We start from the raw sequence: 7747 nt of genomic DNA on the forward strand, positions 1-7747 counted from the left end.
AAGCTGCTAGTCATAATCTGCGAGCGCTTGCCAATGCGCTCCATCCAAATCTTATTCTTCTTGTTATTTCATTTTCATGGTCCGGATCAGCGGTTACTACGTGTCCTAAGTAGACATATTCGACTACTACTTCCAGTGCCTCGCTACCTAATGTAAAATTGCTGTTCCTTCCCGAGGCTGTTTAACATTACCTTAGTCGTCTGCATATTGATTTTTAAGCCTACCTTTCTACGTTTCCTCCTCAGGTCATCAATCATTATTTGCAGTTCATCCCCTGAGTTACTTAGCAAGGCAATGTCATCAGCGAATCGCAGATTACTGAGGTATTCTCCATCTACCCTTATCCCTAACTGCTCCCATTCCAAGTCTCTGAATACTTCCTCTAAGCAAGCTGTGAATAGTACTGGGGAGATCGTGCCTCCTTGCCTAACACCTTTCTTTATGGGAATTTTGTTACTGTCTTTATGCAGAGCTATGGTTGTTGTGCAGTCCCTATATGTATACTCCAGCACTTTCACGTACGGCTCGTCTACCCCCTGATTTCGCAGTGCCTGTGTCACAGCCGATGTTTCAACTGAGTCAAATGCTTTTTCGTAATCAATGAATGCTATGTATAAGAGCTGGTTATATTCCGAGCATTTTTCTATCACCTGGTTGATGGTATGGATATGATCGATAGTAGAGTACCGTTTCCGAAACCCTGCTTGATCCTTTGCTTCATTGCAGTCTAATGTTGTCCTGATTCTATTAGCAATAACCTTAGTAAATACCTTATACGTAACAGACAGTAAGCTTATTGGTCTGTAATTTTTAAGGTCCTTAGAGTCCCCTTTTTTATGAATGAGGATAATGCTTGCATTCTTCCATGATTCCGGTGCCGTCGATGACACCAGGCACTGCGTATACAGGGTGGCCAGTTTGTCTAGCATGATATCCCCCCGTCTTTTAACAAATCTGTAGTTATCTGATCCTCTCCAGCTGATTTCCCCCTTTTCATAGTTTCTAATTCTTTCTTGACCTCGTCCTTCCTCAGTGGTGGAACGTCTGCCTGTTTTTTCCTACTGCCAATCTCATTACGGTCCTCACAACTTTGGCTGCTGTAGAGATCTGTACAGAACTCCTCGGCTACTTTGACTGCCTTGTCCATATTCGTGATGACGTTGCCCGCCTTGTCCCTTATCGCATACATCTGGTTTTGCCTATGCCCAATTTATTCTTTACCGCTTTAAGGCTTCCCCCGTTGTTTACAGCATGCTCAATTTTCTCCATGTTATACTTCCTTATTGCCTTGCGCTTATTGATTAGCTTTGATACCTCTGTCAAATCTCTCTGCTCTGTTAGATTGGAAGCTTTCATACTCTGGCATTTCTTATCAAATCTTTCGTCTCCTTAGACAACTTACCAGTACCCTCTCTAACTAGCCTACCGCCTACTTCTACAGCGCACCCAGTAATGATATCTCTGAATTTATTGTTCATTGCTTCTAGAGTAATGCCGCCATCCTCAGTCAGAGCTGAATATCTGTTCTATAGCGAGATCCTGAACTCTTCTGCCCTCCCCCTCACCGCTAATTCATTGTTCTGTTCCTTTCTTACGAATCTGTTGCGTTCCTTCTTCAGATTTAGGCTAATTTGGGACATCACCATCCTGTGGTCACTGCATTGCACTTTTCCAATTACCTGTACATCTTGTATAATGGCGGAGGTTGAACACAGTATCAAGTCAATTTCATTTTTAGTCTCCCCGTTAGAACTTTTCCATGTCCATTTCCGGTTCTTCCGTTTGCTGAAGAAGGTATTCATGATTCTTAAGTTACTGCGCCCTGAAAACTCAACTATTAACTCCCCCTGCTATTCCTAGAACCAATGCCATAGTCACCTACTACCTGGTCTCCTGCCAGCTTTTTCCCTACCTTGTCATTGAAGTCGCCCATTAGTAAAGTATAATGCGTCTTTACTTTTCACATTGCCGATTCTACATCTTCGTAGAAGCTTTCGACTGCCTGGTCATCATAACTACATGTAGGTGCATAGGCCTGTACAACCTTCAGACGCACCAGACCGATTCCGCCCGCCCACATTTGACATACACCCGGCATTGACCCACAGCAGGAAAGACCGGATTCGCAGTCTTCTTCGAAGCTACAGGGAGTGATTCTCGTCATCATCGAAGGTATGACAAACGCCACTGGCCAAGCACCGCATTAAAACGGAGAACTCGCCCGACCTCTGCGCCAAAGCTCCTATCGTGTATCGCCGCGAGAACGCCAGGCTATACGCGATCAAGTTGAGGAAATGCTGCGTGATGACGCGATGTAGACATCGAGGAGCCCCTGGGTGGCACCAGTCGTTTTGGTGAAGAAGAAAGACAGCACACTTCGCTTCTGCGTTGATTACCGCCGCTTGAATAACATACCTAAGAAGGATGTCTACCCGCTTTCCCGCATCGGCGACACTTTCGACCGGGTCTGCAACGCAAGGTACTTCTCATCGATGGAACTGAAGAGCGGATATTGGCAAATTGAGGTCGACGAAAGGGATCGCGAGAAGACCGCATTCATCGCACCGGACGGCCGTTTTGAGTTCAAGGTGATGCCATTTGCCTTCTGCTCCGCACCAGCCACGTTTCAACGAGTAATGGACACAGTCCTGGCAGGCTTGAAGTAGCAATTTGTTTGGTGGTTTTGGACGACGTGTTTGTCTTGTCGTCAAACTTTGAAGACCACCTAACGACTGCAGACAGTGCTGGAAGCCATCAAGTCATCGGGACTAATGCCAAAAGCAGAGAAGTGCCACTTCGCCTACGAAGAACTAAGGTTCCTAGGTCACTTCGTTAGTAAGTATGGTGTCCGGCCAGACCCAGGGAAAATAGCTGCAATCACACAATTCCTACCGCCTGTCGACAAGAAAGCTGTGCGCCGATTCCTTGGGTTGTGCGCTTATTATTGACAATTTGTCAGAAACCTTTCACGCATCGCCGAACCGTTGACGCAGCTAACTAACCCTGACGCACCTTTTAAATGGGAAGCTCCGCAAGGAGAAGCTTTGGACGAATTCAAGCGCCGCCTGCAGTGCCCTGCTGTACTTCGCCACGCCCAGACCGAAATTCACACCGACGCGAGCAGTGTGGGCCTAGGAGCCGTTCTCGTCCAGAAGAGTGCCGGACAGGAGAAAGTAATCGCCTACGCTAGCAGGTCCCTCACAAAAGCCGAAGTCAATTACTCGACGACCGAAAAGGAGTGCCTCGCGATCATCTGGGCCACCTCTAAGATTCGTCCGTGCCTATGCGGCCGACCATTCAAGGTGGTAAGCGACCATCACGCGCTCTGCTGGCTGGCTTATTTGAAAGATCCCTCAGGCCGCCTTGCTAGATGGAGCCTACGACTTCAAGAATTTGGCTTGACTGTAGTCTATAAGTCGGCCGGAAGCATTACGACGCAGACTGCTTATCACGCGCACCCGTCGACGCTCCCCCGAAGGACGATGACGACGACGCCTTGTTGGGACCGGTAAGCGCCAGCAGTTTTGCAGAACAACCGCGATCAGACCCTGAGCTGAAAGCGCTAGCCAATTACTTAGAAGCAAAGACCGCCTCCCCTCCTGGTGTGTTCAGGTGATATTTATTATCGTTCGCATTATGCAATGGCCTCCTCGTGAAGAACTTCGCACCCAACAGTACCGTGCAACTTCTTGTAGTGCCTAAAAACCTCCGGCAGGAAATTCTGCAGGCGTTGCATGATGAGTCCACAGCAGGCCATCTCGGATTTGCACGCACGTTGTCTCGAACCCAGAAGTTCTATGGCCGCGACTACCTGCCGAAGTTGCCCACTACTTGAAGACATGTTGTGAGTGCCAACGACGCAAGATGCCGCCTATTAGACCAGCAGGACTACTAAACCCGTTTCCGCCCCTAGACTTGCCCTTTCAACAAATTAGGATGGATCTCCTTGGCCCCTTTCCAGCTACGTTTATGGATAACAAGGGGATCATCGTAGCCACTGACTACCTTACCCGTTACGCCGAAGCAAAGACACTACCAAGTGATACCGCGGCAGAAGTCGCCAAATTTTTGTCGAACAAATTCTTTTGCGTACGGCGCCCCAGAAGTGCTCATCACGGACAGGGGAACGGCGTTTACGGCAGAGTTGACGCAAGCCATCCTGGAATACAGTCTTACAAGCCATCGACAAACTGCGTACCATCCCCAGACCAATGGCTTTACGGAGCGCCTGAACAAAACGATCGCGGACATGATCGCCATGTACGTCGACGCTGAACACAAGACCTGGGACGCCATCTTGCCGTACGTGATCTTCGCGTATAACACGGCAGTCCAGGAGACGACCAGAGCGACCCCGTTCAAGCTTGTCTACGGCAGGGAGCCCACGACGACGCTCTACGCAATGCTGTAGCACGTAAACAACGAGGACAACCTTGATGTCGCCGCCTACCTGCAGCGTGCAGAGGAAGCCCGGCGACTCGCATGGCTGCGTATTAAAGACCAACTGCGCCCCGACAGCCGACGATACAATTTACGACGACGCTACGCAGAATACAATCCACGAGAAAAAGTGTGGTTTTGTATACCAATTCGCCATTGCGGACTAAGTGAAAAGTTGTAGCGTCGATGCTTTGGGCCGTACAGTCATTCACCACGTCGGACCACTGGACTATGAAGTCATTCCCGACGGAACGTCAGCATTACAACGGCGACGCGCACGCCCAGAAATCGTACATGTTGTTCGTCTGAAGCCTTATTACGCGCGTTATTGGCTCCGTGGTGTTTAAACTTTGTAATGTTTATTGAAGTTGCTTTGTTTATTTTGGAACATCGAGGCGATGTTTTTTTAAGGGGGGAGTAAAGCTGCGAAAGCTTTAAAACTGTATTTGTTGTTTTTTTACAGCCGCCGGAATGCGGCCTTATCGCTGTGATTCTGGTACGCATATAAATTCTGTATCTCGTGTGTGTTCATGCTCGTTGTCGCGATTCGACGCGTTATCATTTTCTTTGTCGCGAACGATGCGCCGCGATCGGTCTCAAAGATGCCGATAACTTGCTTATGTTTCTACACTGTTCCAGGTTGTGGTAGTAGCAGTTTGTGATGTTATCTAGATTGTTCTGAGCAGCCTTTAAATTGAGCGTTGACGAGTGTGACGGACATTCTTTGTTCGACGATCGACGAGCACGTTTGTTGCTATCGCCGCCGCCGAGTCATAGAGAAAGGGATAAGGTATAGAGCGGACACTCGGCGAAATCTGGCCCCAGAAAATGACGCATGACTGATAACGTTAGTGTAAGCCCCCGGAACCACGAAATGGATGGCGCCACCAGCATTTGTCGCGCCGCGCGCGCGGGTGCTGCCAGCGCAGACCGAAGAAGACTGCGGAAGCGCAGGGCCGTCTACGCGGGCTGCGTGTTCGTGAGGACTGACTGCGGCTTCCTTGGCCTTCGAAGCGGAACTACTGCAGTTTCTCAGCACGGAAAGGTGAGGAACGTTATTCTGGCTTAAAACGTTGCATTTCGAGCAGTTTAAGCTCACCACGCCGGCCGGTTTCTTGCGCAGCTCGTGAATAGGCGCCGGTGCGCACGTCATGGGTCGGCCAGTTCGTGACACCCCGGCAGCTTCCAGCAAAGGCAAGGTGTGAAATTGTTTCTGTTTGCAAACTACGCTGCATATCAAGCAGTTTAGCTCAGCACTCTGGCTGGCGCGGTTGTGATAGGTAATGGCGCAACAAGTGCTCGCCGGTTACTGCGCAGCTAGAGCGAACCCATGGCTGACGTTCTTTGCTTGGTTTGCCTAGTGGTTACTTTTGCGTGGTTTTTCGTTGAGTTTTACGTGTTGGGGTGTTTTTTATGGCCTTCACCAGTGCGCAATCTCTTTTAGGTGATGTGTTAGCCGGGTGAAATCTGAACATCGAGAGTAGGCTGATGTGCTAAAGTTCTCGCGTAGTATGTACGGGACCATTATTGTTAAGACGGCAGAAAAAAAAAGGTACCGCACAAAATCTGGGGAACCAGAAACTTGTGTGTCGAGGACCGTCATTAGAACAAAAAACTCGCGGGGAATGCGCTTAAAAAAAAAGGCAATAGAAAAGGAAACGCCGAGGTGCTTCGAAACAGCTTGATACTAATGAAGTGGCGCGCCGACAATTCCGTCCTCTCCGTTTCTGAAAGCATGCATTCAACCCGCGCATTTATTTTAAGTGCTCCTAACGCGCACTGTGGTGTCCCCTGTGTTGTTGCCGCCGGGTATTAAATATTTTTATCTAATGAAACCCGTAGTCTGCTGTCAATGCAGCTTTTAAAACGAAAGACTAACATCAGGAAATGGAGCAATGCTTAGAAATTACTAGTAGGGATCTTCGCCGTGTAGCTTGATTTGTGTAATTTAAGTGGGTATGCACGCGAGGTTCGATAAATCATTTACTAATATTCGTAACTTTATTCCTTTACAGATTTCTCGCGTTTAATCTGTTTACAGTGTCAGTAAAAGGTGTATCACGATGACATATATTTCTACTGTAAATTTTCCAGGTGATGCCAGGATTCGGCAGTCTCTGCTGTCTGCCATGGTGAGACAATTGCAGCATACGTGCAAGAGGTCCGGACCAATATCCCGTATTCCACGAGTCGATAGGTTTGAGCTTTCACTTTCGGCTAGCCATTTCACGTGATTTAATGTGCACATCAGGTATTTCTAGAACGATATAATTGTTATTTAACATGAAAAATGTGTTAATAGGCATGAAATAAATGTCAGGATTGTTTCCTGAAACAATTGATTACATCGTGATTATCAGGAGATATTTTCACATCCAGCAGCGGTGGCGTAGCGGTAGAAGATCCGCCTCGCATGCAAGAGGTCCGGGGTTCAAATCCCGGTGCCGCGCAATTCTCCAATGGATGAAAAAAAAATCCGCGTGTCGATGGAATTGCATGCACAGGTTTGGGGTGCGACCTGATGCCGGTGAACACCTCCGGCAGCGCACTCTCTCACCAGAACAGGAGTTGGCCACCGTGGTGCAGTAATTGGCCTCAACCTCCTATGATAAGCTCCATAAAACCTCGGCCGTCAGTCACCAGCGGCTGCGGAACAACTGACCACGGCGGCGGTCAGACCTGTGACGCAGCAGGGGGTGCTAAGAAAGCCTGGCTCCGCTGGACAGGCCGCCATTGGAAACTGACCCTGGCAACGTTTAATGCTAGAACCCTAGCTAGTGAAGCTAGTTTAGCAGTGCTGTTAGAGGAACTAGAGGGCATGAAATGGGATGTCATAGGGCTTAGTGCGGTTAGGAGGCCGAATGAGGCATATACTGTACTGAAGGATGGGCATGCACTGTGTTATCGAGGTTTACCAGAGACACGACAACTAGGAGTAGGTTTCCTTATCAATAAGTATATAGCGGGGAATATAGCTGAATTCTATAGTAATAATGAGAGGGTTGCAGGCATCGTCATTAGGCCTAATAAGCGGTATAAACTGAAGGTTGTACAGGCCTATGCACCTACATGTAGTTATGATGACCAGGCAGTTGAAAGCTTCTATGAAGATGTAGAATCGGCAATGCGAAAGGTAAAGACGCAGTATACTGTACTAATGGGCGATTTCAATGCCAAGGTAGGGAAAAAACAGGCAGGAGACAAGGCAGTAGGTGACTATGGCATTGGTTCTAGGAATAGCAGGGGGGAGTTACTAGTTGAGTTTGCAGAGCGCAATAACTTACGAATCATGAATACCTTCTTCAGC

The 7747-nt window shown here is 48.3% G+C and overlaps 1 long non-coding RNA gene across 1 annotated transcript; it reads left to right on the forward strand.

Annotated features, from left to right (window-relative positions):
- The first annotated feature begins 5180 nt into the window (after window positions 1-5180).
- LOC146183081 (uncharacterized) lies at window positions 5181-6823 on the forward strand. Its single transcript, XR_014708459.1, has 3 exons — window positions 5181-5485; window positions 5564-5639; window positions 6535-6823. It is a non-coding gene; the product is annotated as an uncharacterized LOC146183081 (long non-coding RNA).
- The last annotated feature ends 924 nt before the right edge of the window (window positions 6824-7747 follow it).

Source organism: Amblyomma maculatum, chromosome 7, assembly GCF_055883805.1.
Source record: "Amblyomma maculatum isolate TAMU_Amacu chromosome 7, ASM5588380v1, whole genome shotgun sequence".
NCBI lineage: Eukaryota > Metazoa > Arthropoda > Arachnida > Ixodida > Ixodidae > Amblyomma > Amblyomma maculatum.